Below are 15,000 nucleotides of genomic sequence, written 5' to 3'. Positions count from 1 at the left end.
TTTTGTCCTGTATTTCAGGAGAATTTGTCACCTTGTATTTATTGCAACCTGTTCCTGAATGAGCCCTTAGGTTCATGTATCTGCAGTCGGACCTGTCTTTAGTTACACATCACTCCATTGCACCATTCCCCCCCCTTGGCTTTATGTTGCTGTCAGCATTAGATTTAAAACCTTGACCAGCCCTGTCTAGTCATATCCCACACAATACCTCAAGGCCTATGAGCCAACAAATGCAGCTTGGCTTGACCTGCCAACTTCAAATCACAGAGAAGTATGTATTCTGTGGAAAGACCTCATCCTTTAGCTGCCCGAACAGCTGAATGCTTCCGCTAGTTGGAATCTCCACACTTGGGTGAGCCTGCACTAGCATGACGGTAGTTTTTTTTTTTTTTTTGTAGACAACAAAGTACTTTTGTGAGTCACTAGAGATAACAGCGTCTCATAGATAAGAATGATTAGCCAAGGTCTGGGCTTGTGTTTGCTCTTTGCTGCTACTGTATATACAATCTCGAACATTAGCGCACAGGTAATCAGGCCACTGGTAGACACAGTGAGTGTGATTCAGAATCCTTTGGTCGTCATAGTCACAGTAGCCAATCCTCCATAATATACCAAAGCAACACACACATACAATTACTAACAGGAGCTAAATGAGCTAGGTGTCAGGATAAGCATGCAAGTTTTATTGCTAAAATCATCATCCACGACATTTGTAAATTTCAAGCAACGTTCCATTGGATTAGACAAGTAAATGAGAATTTTGAAAATCCAACCTATAGTCAATAATCCCAATCACACAGCTTTCTTCATGTACAAAGGTACTGTACGCTATCTGCTGAGAGAACCCTCGCTGATATAAAGAATATATTGCACAAAAGTGCCATAGTTATCGGTGATGGCTAAAGCGGCTCTAAACATGTTCAGCCAGCTTTGCACAAATCATTACCTATCATTATGTATTATTCGACCAGTGCCTGTAACCTTGACTCTGAAGCTTTAGATAGAGCAACTATTGCTACTAACAAGAAAATCCTTGCAGGCAAAGAGAGAGAATAAAAGAGAATTTTATCATGAAAAAAACAACATGTTCACATGAATTTCAAAAGCATATGGTTCGAAAAGTTGCTATTTATAAGCAAATGTACAAGCTCATATATACCGGCAAAAAAATGAACACAAGCACATGTCCTGTCTGTCAACTTGCCTATGCCAAATACATCATATGAATAATAAAAAAATTAATAAAAAGTCTATAGTAGTGAGAATTTTTGTTTTGACCTTAAAAACATGTTCTTTACATGAATATTATTGATATGAACAGTTTAGAAAAAAAAAAGAAAAGAAAGATGAAATGTAGCCTACATACAGACACAGACATGAATTTTATTCATGTCTGGTCAATCCACGAATTTAGCTGAAAAAAGCAGAAGAGTGTAGTTTTTATGTGCCTCGTGTATCACCATAGCAACGGTTCTACAATAATAAATACTACGGCTAAGCTGTACACGGTGGCACCTCTGTGTACAAGCCAGTCAACACACACTTTATCCAAATATGTTTAACACCAAGATCTGTGGGACACAATGACCTGTATAGCAGCACTTTTAGCATCTAATATCAGCTCTCTATATCTAAATACATTTGCAAACTAAATACATTTGCAAAAATGTAAAACTAATCAAAACAAACAGTTAATGAAGTAAATAAATGGTTTATAATATAGATAATACAGAAAAACAGAAAAAGATCCCATATAGACACATGCACAAATACACACACAATATATATATATATATATATATATATATATATATATATATATATATATATATATATATATATATATATATATATATACACACACACACACACACACACATACATACATACATATACTGTAATGGCATTTTCACCCAAACTCACAACAAAACAGCTTGTTCTTCACTCGTCTAGACAGAGGGAGGAAAGAGACAGAGGTGCTATTTACAGAGCAAAGCAGCATGACCATACCCTACGGCAATGTTTGTCTGCTTGTCTGTTTGTCTTTCAGTCTGTCTGTGTTTGAAGCCATGACTGCTGATACATCAGTGTGCTTTATTCTCCCCCACCTGCCTGTTCTTTTGCTTCACTAGGCTCTGAATTTCCCTTTTCTTCTCCATTTCCTCCTATCAACTTATCTTATTTTCATCCACCCTTTTTGTCCTCTTGGGCTGAGCCAGTCTGAAAAATGTCATGACTGTACATTTTTTATTATCTTATTTTCATCACACATCAACTAATCAGCTTGAATCTATTCGGCTGAATATGAACAAGAAACCATTAATGATACTCAAGCATCATGAGCAAAGCCTGAGATTATTGAATTTGTATAGCACTTTAGTTGGACACTAAGGAATGAGAAAGAAATGGAAATGTGTTGACTAGTGAGGAGAATGTGTTGAGAAGATAGAGGGAGTATTTTGAGCAGCTGATGAATGAGGAAAGTTGGAGGAAGTGAATAGGATTAGTAAGGAGGAAGTGAGAGCAGTGATTAAGAGCATGAAGAGTGGTATGTCATCGGTTGGACAATGACATACATAGAATCATGGAGATGTTTAGGAGAGATGGCAGTGGAGTTTTTAAACCAGATTGTTTAACAAGATTTTAGATAGTGAGAGGATGCCTGAGGAAGGGAGAAGGAGTATGCTGGTACTGGTACTGATCTTTAAGAATAAGGGAGATGTGCAGACCTGCAGTAACTACAGGGGAATAAAGTTGATCAGTCACACCATGAAGTTATGGGAAAGAGTAGTGGAAGCCAGGCTGAGAGAAGAAATGACCATTTGTGAGCAACAGTATGGTTTCATGCTGAGAAAGAGCACCACAGATGAATTATTTGCTTTGAGAATGTTGATGGAGAAGTATAGAGAAGGTCAGAAGGAGTTGCATGTGTTTGTGGATTTAGAGAAAGCGAACGACAGGGTGCCGAGAGAGAAGTTGTGGTATTGTATGAGGAAGTCTGGTGTGTCAAAGAAGTATGTGAGGGTGGTACAGGACATGTATGAGGGCAGTGCGAAAGCAGTGAAGTGTGCAGTAGACACGACAGACTGGTTCAAGGTGGTGGTTAGACTGCATCAAGGATCGGCTCTGAGCCCTTTCCTGTTTGCAGTGGTGATGGACAGGTTAACGGACGAGGTCAGACAGGAGTCTCCATGGACTATGATGTTTGCAGATGATTGTGATTTGTGGTGAGAGTAGGGAGCAGGTTGAGAAGAGCCTGGTATGCTCTGGAGAGGAGGGGAATGAAAGTCAGTAGTAAGACAGTACATGTGTGTGAAAAAAAACCTCAACATTAGTGTCTAAATAGCTGTCAAAAAAAGTGAGTACACCCTAAGTAAACATGTCAAAACTGTGTCCAAAGATTTTACATTTTGTGTGAGCACTATTGTTATTCAGCACTGCCTTAATCCTCATGTGCATGGAATTCACCAGAGCTGCACAGGTTGTTGCTGGAATCCTCTTCCACTCCTCCATAATGACATCACAGAGCTGCTGAATGTTAGACACATGGTGCTTCTCCACCTTCCCCATGAGAAAGCCCCACAGGGGCTCAATAGGGTTCAGGTCTGGAGACGTACTTGGCTACTCCATCACCTTCACCTTCCTCAGCAAGGCAATTGTCATAATGGTGGTGTGCTTGGGGTTGTAATTATGTTAGAAAACTACCATTCGGGCCCAGTTAATGCAGGGAGGGCATCATGTTCTGCTTCAATAGTCCATGTTGAAATCCATGTTTCCCTTAATGAACCACAGCTCCAAGTACCAACAACACTAATGCAGCCACAGACCATGCTGCTGCCACCAACATGCTTGAGTGTATTTTCTTGGTACTCCTCACCAGGGCATCGCCATGCATGCTGAACACCACAGGACATGTTCCAGTAATTCATGCTCTTGGACAGGTTGTCTTAAGCAAACTGTTTGCAGGCTTTCTTGTAACCAGCTTCTGGGATGACGGCCATGCAAACTGACTCGTTGCAGAGTGTGGCGTATGGACTGAGCACTGACAAGCAGACCCTTAGTTTTTGCAACCTCTAAAGCAATGCTGCAGCACTCATGTGTCTGTTATTTTAAGTCAAATTCTGTACCTAAGGACTCAACTTTTTTGATGGACTCTTGCGAGCCCTGTTCCGAAGCCATCTTGGAAAACCTCTGTATGACTCTGGCTACTGTACTGTAACTCCATTTTAGGGTGTTACCGATCTTTTTATAGTCTAGGCCTCTTTGTGGAGAGCAACAATTCTAATTCTCAAATCCTCAGAGAGTCTTATGAGGTGCCATGTTGAACATCCAGTGGTCAGTTTGAGAGAATTGTACTCAGGGCACCAAATTTTAACTGCTGTAATACAAGATACACAAATCTGTATGGTCCTGTTAAGCAGACAAAAACATGAACATGATGGATAGGACTTGTGGCTTTGCATTGTGCACTGTTATCACTTAGGATGTATTCACTTTTGTTGACAGCTATTTTAAAAATAATGGCTGTATGTTGAGTTAATTTTAAAGGACAGTAAATCTATACTTCTATACAAGCTGCACATTGACTACTCTAAAATATATCCAAGTGTCATTTCTATAGTATTGTCCCTTGAGAAGATCTACTAAAATGGTTGCTGAAATTTTGGGATGTACTCACTTTTTTGATATACTGTATATATATTTTAACTTCAGAAATCAGTCCCTATTTCATTCATCCCTAATGAGCAAGCCAGTGATGGCCATGGCAGGGAAAAAATCCCTTAGATGTTATGAGCAAGAAACCTTGAGAGGAGCCAGACTCAAAGAAACACAAATCACATATTAACAGTGCAAAATATCATCCACAGAACGACTTGTTTGCTTGAGTATCTTGGTTGTTGCATTTTAGTGTTGGTGGATTAAAAGGCGGCTCAGTGTCAATATGACAAAGTGACAGAGCTGTCAGCAATGATGGGCAGATCACAATACCGCTGTTAGAGAACAGCTAATACGAAGGGATCGGCTCTTAGTTTTAACGGCTGCAGGAATGGAATGTTGTGGGAATACTTCAGGATATAACCACCGAAGAAAGTCTTGTTAATCCCAGCGCACCGATACTGAACCTTGTCATCATCAATATAAACTAATAATCATCTGTACACTACAGATCTAAATGTGGCGGAATGTGTTACTCTCATAATAACAGATTTGTAACTCTGTGTAGCTACAGTGTAACTACTGTATAGAAAAAAAACAGTATATTAGATATCCTTTGAAAGCTGCTGTTTGGAAGATTTCAGTCTTATGACAACTATAAGAGGATAAATATTTATGACAACTACGTATGGTAGAACTTCCTTTCTTTCTCCACCTCGCAAGATAAACTTGGGAGGTGGAGAAAGAAGGAAGACTGTAACACAAGGCGATGTGTCCAGGATTGTGTCTACCCCTGCATACTACACACTATAATGTATCCCTCAATAGTGATGTACTATCCAAATTCTATTAATTATTCTAATTTTATTATTCTGTATTCACAGACAGTTAATAAAAGTTTTCCAATGAAAATAAAGTACAGAAAAAGACCACAGACATGTCATTAGTACTAACCAGCTAAAATTTGCATGCTAGCTGAATCATAGCACAGAATAAAATTGAATGAAATCCTGTCCCCTTCTTCTTTGCCAGGGATGCCAGATTCAACCTAATGCCCTATATCTGGATGGAGCTTTTTTCATCTGGAATCCACTAGTTGCTCATGAGGATGGTTTCACATAAACAGCCTGAAGGGTTAATCAAGAACCTGGAAGATGGATTTGGATTCTAATTAATATGAACAGTTTGCTACATCGGCTACATTTGCCCTGGACGGTTTTACACTCTGTCTCCATCAGTGAACAGCTAAACAATGATGAAACTGCAATGAACAGACATTCTGTGTCACCCAGATAAAGATGGGTTCCATTTTGAGTCTGGATCCTCTCAAGGTTTCTTGCTCATAATTTCTCAGGGAGTATTTCCCCTTGCCATTGTCACCATAGATTCACTCATTTGGAATAAACATATAGGGACTAATTAATCGAGCTTTACTCCTAGATAATATAGCAGAGTGTGGTTTGTACAAATTAAAGAACAGTGAGAAAAAGAACATGTGAGAGAGAGAGAGAGAGAGAGAGAGAGAGAGAGAGAGAGAGAGAATTTGCTGTTCTACTTTTTCTTGCCTAATTTAACATGTACATATCTTGCTGTCTCTAGCAAAATTTGTTGAACCACATAACCTCACATATGCCCCTGAAACACAATTATTCTAAATCGCAATAAGGGGAGACCATGAAAACTTGAAAATGACCCAAAACATAACTAAGAGAAAATGAACAAAGTAATATTTACCATAATTTCTAAATGTATGCAATAAATAAATAGGCAGAGTGGGTCATGGCTGCACACAGTGTCTCGCTCGAATCTAACCAGTGATTGAGTGTCCACGAAGCATATTTATCATGACTGATTATCAGCTACAAATGCCAAAGATTTATAGGTTGCTATCGGCAGAAGAACAGAAACGAGGGCTAATTATTTAGCCCCCCATTAATATTGAGAGTTTACTTATATCTTCGGGAAGACACGCTGTGCTCTTGGAAGCCTAATATATTGAGTTTATTCTAAATAGCAGTTTAGTTAGGTTACTTCTGTACCAATGGGAAACTAAATCAGTAATTCAAAATGTAATTACATGATTTCAGTTCTAAACCAAAAACTCCCATTTTGTCAAGACACATGCTGCTCTCGTTCTCTCACTCACTAATGTTTATACATTCCATCTCATTTTTGCCAGTCACCGTGCAGTCAGACTTCTTTCGTGCCTTAAGCTGGAGTCATAATGTATGCAAACGAAAATTCCTGTCATCTCCAACTGCAAGCTCCGATGCAAATTACTCACAAAAGCTCAGGAACTATTTTTTTGTTGCATTATATCATGGCCATATAGAGAATAGACGTTTTAGACTCAAACATCCAATACATTTGTGAAAAATGATGGCTTGTGCATGCCAAGCCACTAGAAATTATGTAATCTTTATAACACCCTTTCTTTCTCCAAACCGATTTCTTTTTTTATTGCATATTTAAATTTCCAGTTTAAATAATAGTAATTAATTACAACATTAAACCCCATATTAGCATGTTTATAGCTACTTATCCAAAAAGAACAAAAAAAGAAAAAAAAAGGAACCAGATACCAACAAACCAATACCTACATTTTAAGGATTGTGAAATTATCTGGCCAGCTCTGCTTCAGACTGAGAGGATCATCTGACTCTAAATCTGTTGAGTCTGGCTGTGGAACACAGACTCGAGGTGTAATAAGACAGCAGATGTCATCTTTAGCATTTAGTCACATATTCTGCAGACCAGTCCTTCATTAGTGTCTCCTTCTGTCAGAGTCTTAACAGCACACACATGCCACTTCCATTCCTTATACCCAATACCCTTGCGACTGAAAAGTATTGATCATAAAGTGTAGAAATGCAGGTGCCTCTGGACTGGTATGTATACAGCCTCTTTGTGTAAAACAAACTTGCTTTGATGTGGCAAAAAAAAAATCCTTAGAAATCAGTAAATTAACTCCTACACTTCTAAGAATAAGAACAATGAACAAAAATTCTTTAGCTTTGAGTACTCTAACAGACGAATATTTAAGCACGCTTTAGAGGTGTTAAGTGTAATGCAAGCTGGCAGCATTGAGACAGAAAACACACATGCACCCACGATCTTCTGAGCTCGAAAATATGCACTACGACTGATTAATGAGGAGTTTATGAAGATATTTGTTCATGAGGCTATCCCCAAACGGATTTAACCAGTAAAACAAATAGGAAGCAATGAAAAGTGATAGATTATGTGGCTTCAAATCGTCAAAGGGAGTTTTCCATTACCACCTAGTTGTTGTTCATTTGGGCTAAGCGTACAAATGTATATTTTATACCTGGAATTTATACTGCATCTCTTAGTAAAACTGCTGTGTGACAATATCCAATGTTCAAAGCATTATACAAACAAACCTGAATGAAATAGTACCCTGCTTTTCCACCCACAGTAACCACTAGCATACAGTTTCACTTTGTTTAGTGCTTATACTTTTAACAGGCTGTTTACACTACCTTCATCCCCTATCAGCTCTGCTGGAATGACCCAACAAAGAACTATTTCAGATGTTCTCATCTAGTCATCATAACTTGCCAGTTATCTCAGATCCTTATGCTTGCCCATTTTTCTTGCTTTTAACACATCAACTTTGAGAACTGACTGTTTACTTGCTGCTTAATACTGCTTTAATTAAATAGTATGGACACTGACTTTTCCATAAATGTGTTTTCCCCCAAAATGTTATCACAAAGTTGGAGGCATACAATTGCATTACATTTACCAGCATGACAATGCTCCTGTACACAAAGCAAGCTCTATAACTTCAAAATCTTGAGTGGTCTGCAATAGAGCTCTGATCTCAACCATACTGAACACCTGTGGGAAGCATTGGAACACTAAGTGCACACCAAGCCTCCTCACCTTGTATCAGTACTGACTGGACTTTACACCCTTTTGGCTGAATGAGCACAAATCTCCATAAGCACACTACAAAATCTAGTGAAACTATACTCTTTCCCAAAAGAGTATGTCAGCAAATGGGGACTAAATGTGGGAAGGGATGTTCAAAACACGTATGAATCTTATGTGTCAGGTGTCCCATAAACCTATGTCCATATAGTGCAAAACTCACTCTTTGATAGGTGCCACTGTAATGAGAATCTTAATATAATGAGAATTGTATTCGCTTCACTAAAAATATTCTAGATGCCATATCCCATGAAAAAAGCAAAATGAGTTTTGTTAACACTTTGCAAATTTGGTTTAAAAAAAAAAAAAGGAACGTTGCTGAAATATCAGCAATCAGCAACTTATCAGCTGAAGTATCAGCAAATTTCTAGCATTAGTATTCAGACTAGTTAAGATCCAGAGATTATGTGTGGAGAAATTTATAGTCAACCATCGCTTTACGGCAGAGTAACCAGAACAGAAGTCTCTCCTCAGTGCAAGACGCATGAAAGCCAGCTGACATCACAAAAGCATTTAACTTGGGATTAAATTCTTTTTTTTTTTTTACCTACTTTTGTTGACATCCTGATATTTACTGTTGTAAATCACACAAATGCCTTGAGAATCTGTTGTTGAAGCTGGTATAATTCTTTGTATAATATTTATAATTCTTTCTCTTGGTATAATGCTCCTGGCATTCTATGATCCCATAATGGTTTCTATTTTAAACTTACCGGATACCTTTATTACCCTCCAACCACTAAGCTTCACATCTGGTTTTGGCCTTGAGAGGCAGGAGTGTTTTTTCCACAAACAACATACACTAAACTAGTTTAATAAGGATAGTGCAAGCGGACCTCATCCATATACATAAAAATCACAGAGACTGACAGAAGATACCACCCACCCACTGAGGGTGGCTAAATCTCTTACCCAATAATAGCTATAATGTCCTCTGAATTCCAACTTGTGATCGCTACTCTCTGGAGCTTGTTGTACAGTCAAAATTTCATCTTATCTCTGCACAGCATTGCTATTATTACATTTGTGGTGCACATCTGTAGTCTCAAAGGTTTTATAATATCTGAAAGTTCTTTAGGTTCTTTAGTGGTCTGCCTTAGATGCTTAATTCATTTGTATGGGGGTTTCTAATTTGCATTCCTCTTTGAAGGATGTCTATTAGAGAAATTCACTGCGAGTACTATTGCAGGCACAGAAGTAATGCAACAGTAACACCATAATGAATTCTTACAGCATCAATTTAAACAATTTAGAAACTAAACATTTACTGAAGACTCTGTTTTTAAGTTTACAATGAAGCAAACCTTCACTCGTGTTCATACTAAATATTACATTCTATTTACATTTGTATTTAATATATTGTATTATATTAATATTTATTTGTAGCTGGACACACACACACAAAATAAACCAGGACATTTAGTGATCGCCTGAAAGCAGTGCTAATTTTAAGTTAAAAAAAAAAAAAAAATTATACCCAAAAGTTTATATCCATATTTTAGTCTTTTGGGCATTGATGGTAGTAAGCTTTTGTTACATTTCAACACTTTTAGCCAACTAAAAGCATTCAATGCAACCTGGGAGGTTATTGTCATGTCACCAGATTTTGGCAGTTCTAGCTACAGCTTGCATTACAGTAGCCTACAGCTGGATTAAGAACAAAATAACTGCTGTAATATAAGGTTGCAAAGATGCCACGAAACTAAGGTACTAAGTACCACAGCATCTTTCTCCAGTAATGATGTGTTTGAGTAACTGCAAAGATCAGAGAAGAGTCTATCTAGCACTGTTTTCTCTCACTTCATCTCTAGCTGTACAATGAAGCAGAGAGTAGAAATAGGTGTTGCTTTTCTCCAATTAACCGGTTCAGTTTTTTCCAGTAGGCAAAATGTTTTTAGATTTCATCATTCTTTGAGTAGAAGAGGTTTGTATTTCTAAACCTATACACTGTAATGATGTTTAATCCTACTATTAGGTGTCACCCAGGAGAGAAGAGGATGGGATTCCTATGGAATGTCAATATTTCTTCCTTTTGGTTGGTTTCTCCTGACTCTGGTTCGCTCAATAGGGACATCAGATCTAAGATGGTTTTTATACTGGGCATAAATCAGAGTGCAGCTGTTGATTCTAGATACCCCAGGTCATTTTTTATACATCTTACGTCACAAATACACACGGAAACATGCAACATGACTATTTAAAAAAATATATTTTAGTGTTATAATGTTGCATGCAGTACAAATTGCCTTCACATTTACTAGAATCATCCAACCAAACTCAGACCACCTCCTACAGGTAGTCTCAGGATCTGTACGGCGGTGTGCATGGCAGCTTTCACTTCATCAATTTTTCATGCAAAGCATGCGCTGGTCTGGACCGAACTGCCGCTTTGAAAGCCCCCTCAATCTGATCATTTCCACCCTGAAAGGCACACCTGAAACAAAACCTGGAAAGCAAAAAAATAAATAAAACTTCCAAAATGCAACTACAAATAACAACAACGATAAATCATAGTGATCCCATATTTTAAAATATTCAGCCGGCTGTTTCTGCATGCCACACACCGTGCAGTCAGAGCAGATGCCTCACCCTTCTAAATGATATCACTCTCATTTTGTCAGCACAGCTTTTCCTCGGTACACAGCAGGCTTTCCATTTTCTGTATGCAATGCAGCCGTGTCACTTCTGCTGGAAGCTTAAAACTTTATGGCATATTCAGCTAAACATTAACAATAATCAGTGAGAACTGAGCATAAAGGCCACCTGCTGAGAAGTGGAGGATAAGAGCAGGATAAGAGCAGGGGAGAGTATGTGTGAGTGAGTGAGTGAGTGAGTGAGTGAGTGAGTGAGTGAGTGAGTGAGTGAGTGAGCGAGTGAGCGTGAGAGAGACAGAGAGATAGAGTAAGAGTAAGAGAGGGAGGGAGGACAGTTTAGTATGCAGCTCTGGATTTGCTTCTCTATTCCCCTCTGCATTCCATTCCACGCAGGGGAGTCACACAGCCTGCTGCAGAGAGGAAACAGGAACGAAAGGCAGGGGAGGCACAGAGAGAGCAAAAATTTAAGGAAAAGAGACAGAGCGAGAGCACAGAATCAAGTTAAATAAAACAGGATGTTGAGAGAGAGAGAGAGAGAGAGAGAGAGATTTACAAACAGACAAAATGGGGGAAAACGAAAGAATCACATATGTGGAAGGACAAATGAGAGGAACATAAACAAAAGCAGAGAGCACGGGAGGGAGGGAGGGAGGGACAGAGAAAGGGAGTGGACAGCACAAAGTTCAAGAACTCAAGATTCGAGAAGCAAAAATTTGCAGCTTTGCTTCCAAGAGACCAACTTCATTTCCAACTGGCCATAAAGCCTTTATTGCATTTAGCTCAATGAACCCACTTCCTGCCACAGTTTGCTACATTGCTTCAAAAACGTTGTGAAATGTATTTTTCAAGCTTCCAGCAGGTAAACACCTTGATAATAAAATGTGAATACATGAGAAAAATTTTAATTAAACAATGATCTCTGTACAGCATAAGCGTGTGTTGGACAACACTCAGAGTGAGGGAACTAAAAATATGAATAGACTACAATGTACAATATACACACGGTATACACTATAGATTCGTATTTGCTTTTCGGACATCCTTTGCACATTTAGTCCCTTTCTGCTGTTAGAATAACCTTTCACTTTTATGGGGGAAAATGTTTTCTCTGGATTTTGGAGTGCACTTGTGGAGATTTGTACTCATTTAGCCACAAGGGTGTTAGTAAAGTCAGGTATTGATGTAGAGTGAGGAGGTCCGGGCTGCAGTCAGCATTACAATTCAGCCCAAAGGTGTTCAGTAAGTTTAAGGTCAGAGCTCCATAGCGAGCCCCTCAACAACCCATATCTTCATGAAGCTGGTTTTGGGCACAGGGGTATTGTCATGGTGGAACAGGTTTGGGTCTCCTAGTTTAAGGGATAGGAAAATGAAATGCTACCTTATGCAAACACATTCTATACAGTTGTGTGCCTCCAAATGTGTGATAAGAGTTCGGAGAAGAACCACATATGACAGGAAAAGTGTCCAATCCTGTAACATTTTGAAATATTAGTGAATATTATGCACAATTGTGTCCCATTTACCTTCCATTTGATACTTTTAATACGTGCAGTTGTCAGAATATGTCTGAATAAATTTTCATTTCCGTATCACTCTTGAGAAATTAAACAGTGGAAAAACTTTTTAAAAGGTTTAAAATAATGTATGCAGGAGGTTTATAGATGAGGTGAATAAAGTCATGTAGCTGGTTAGTTTGAAAGAGGCAGATGTAGTGGACAGGACGGTATGGAAACGGGCGATCCACTGCGGCGACCCCTAACAGGAGCAGCCGAAAGAAGAAGAAAATAATAATGTATGCATGAAATGTATTAAGGTGCAGATATTTCACTGATTTTTCCTCTTGTCCTTCTTCACACAGTCTTGCTGTTTCGATTCCCATTTCTAAGCAGCAGAGTACAATCACACACAGAGCTTCCTCCCATCAGCCAGTGACTGTTATTTGTACAGGCTGTTCTCTCCAGTCTGCCCCCCCCTTCCCCACCCCTCCCCCCCACAGCAGTTTCGGGGAGTGCGGAAACCTGTTGTGTCTGCCAAAGCAGCACTAACTTTGAAGGCGGAAAATTAATTACAGGAAACGGGAGTATTTTGCACAGAGTCACCATGAAGAAAGGAGAACAACTTTTCTTCCTCCTACATCCCTGTTGCTCGAGAACGACTTCCAAGCTGGAGCAGAAGAGCAGTAATTCTGCCTACTGACACTTCTGTGCTGCTTCTGCCGACTACGCCGAAAAACACAGATTTTTAACACACTCGCAATCAAGCAGCAGCAGTTGATTTCAGGACGGGCAGGGGGTTGTCTTTTCCAGACCATTCTAAAAGCTTGTTCTCGATCCACCCGATTGCCTGTGCAGTCCCTATTAGCACCTCATCCGCATCAGGACATTTGAGTGTATCATTTCATCAGAGATTGGCTAATTGCCAGCCAAGCTTCACTCCAGTGTGCTGATAGAACACATAATGTGATTAGGCTTCAAGGTGAATTGGGAGAAATCTTGCATCAGCACACCCAATTCCTTGGCGTGTATCTGGTTGCTTCCTGTGAGAACACTCCCAATCTGCTTGCTTCCCGTCATGGCTCGGATGAACTCCTCCTCATTGTGTCCGTGTGCCTTTCCCTCTTTTCTTCTGGAGGAGGTGAGGCAAGTACAGCTGCTGATGGCATTTTTTTTCTCACAAGCCTGTTACCCTAACCATTTCACTACAGCCTTTTGTGGTGAACGTGGAGGTCGCAGTGCCATAGCAGCTTCACAGCTTGGCACCGGAGAGAGCCTGCTTCCTTAGCGGATCGTCTAATTTGGTCGCAATATGGGCCATCTTTACTTTCTGCATGGCTGAAACGCAAGCCATACTTATGAACTGCGACTGTCTTCTGGACAGAATATATTCCAGGCAATTTCCTTTTTTTAATTTTACGCTCACACAAGCACTTCTTAGACTCTTCTGTCACGGAGATGAAATTGTGATCAAAGCCAAAAAAAAAGAAGAAAAAAAGCAATAATAAATTTGGCTTTTCTTTCTTTCATTTTGCTCTATGGTGTTTGTGCAGGACACAAAAAAAAAACCTCCAGCCTTCACCCGGAGCATAGCAACATATTAATTTACCTCAACAGTCGATCACAAAAGTTACTTTACTGCTCTGCTAAGGTTTGAAAGAGTGTCCTCGAAAAGGCTTAAACAGGCAAAAAAGCTTGTAGTGCTTCACATTTTGGAAAGGCAGGCATGTTAAATGGATCATTGAAACAATTATGATGCTGCCTGAAAAGGGAGATGTTATTTCTTGTACTTTTCGATCTTCGTCTTCTTCTGATTATTCTTTCACACTTGCCTGTGATGAAGACAGACACGCTTCAAGGACGTATGCAAAACATTTGGTCAGTGCAAGATATTCTAACATACTGAGAAACTTTTTTTATTTTTTTTAAACACCCATCACTGGTGCGTCACTATATTCCGAATCAGTCTTTGCTTCTTTTGAGCTTCTGAACTCATCAGAGTACAATGTATTAGAGATTTAAATGGCCCAGCTTCTGGCACATGAATGTATGTCTATATGCCAGTGACAGTGGCGGTACAACCTTGAGACTAAAGCTGCTTTGATCTCTAGGGTGATAAAGTGTGCACTTATCTCTCATGTGATCGGTTTTGCTTAGCTTTTTTTTTTTTTTAAGTTAAGCATGCAAACAACTGTATACTTGTGTGTGTGTGTGTGTGTGTGTGTGTGTGTGTGTGTGTGTGTGTGTGTGTGTCGCTAGGCGACTGCAGCTCTAAACCGGGTGCTCTGTTACATGCTGTG

At 39.3% G+C, this 15,000-nt stretch overlaps 1 protein-coding gene and 1 long non-coding RNA gene across 2 annotated transcripts in view; both read right to left on the bottom strand.

Moving 5' to 3' along the window:
* The window catches only part of ldlrad4b (low density lipoprotein receptor class A domain containing 4b), a 76,454-nt gene that overhangs the window by 35,989 nt on the left and 25,465 nt on the right, over positions 1-15,000 (bottom strand). The window lies entirely within an intron of this gene.
* LOC124384114 lies at positions 10,806-11,365 on the bottom strand. Its single transcript, XR_006925349.1, has 2 exons — positions 11,203-11,365; positions 10,806-11,059 (listed from the first exon to the last, which is right to left on the bottom strand). It is a non-coding gene; the product is annotated as an uncharacterized LOC124384114 (long non-coding RNA).

This window comes from Silurus meridionalis, chromosome 4, assembly GCF_014805685.1.
Source record: "Silurus meridionalis isolate SWU-2019-XX chromosome 4, ASM1480568v1, whole genome shotgun sequence".
NCBI classification, from domain to species: Eukaryota; Metazoa; Chordata; class Actinopteri; order Siluriformes; family Siluridae; genus Silurus; species Silurus meridionalis.
This window is presented reverse-complemented; position numbering and strand designations above follow the sequence as displayed.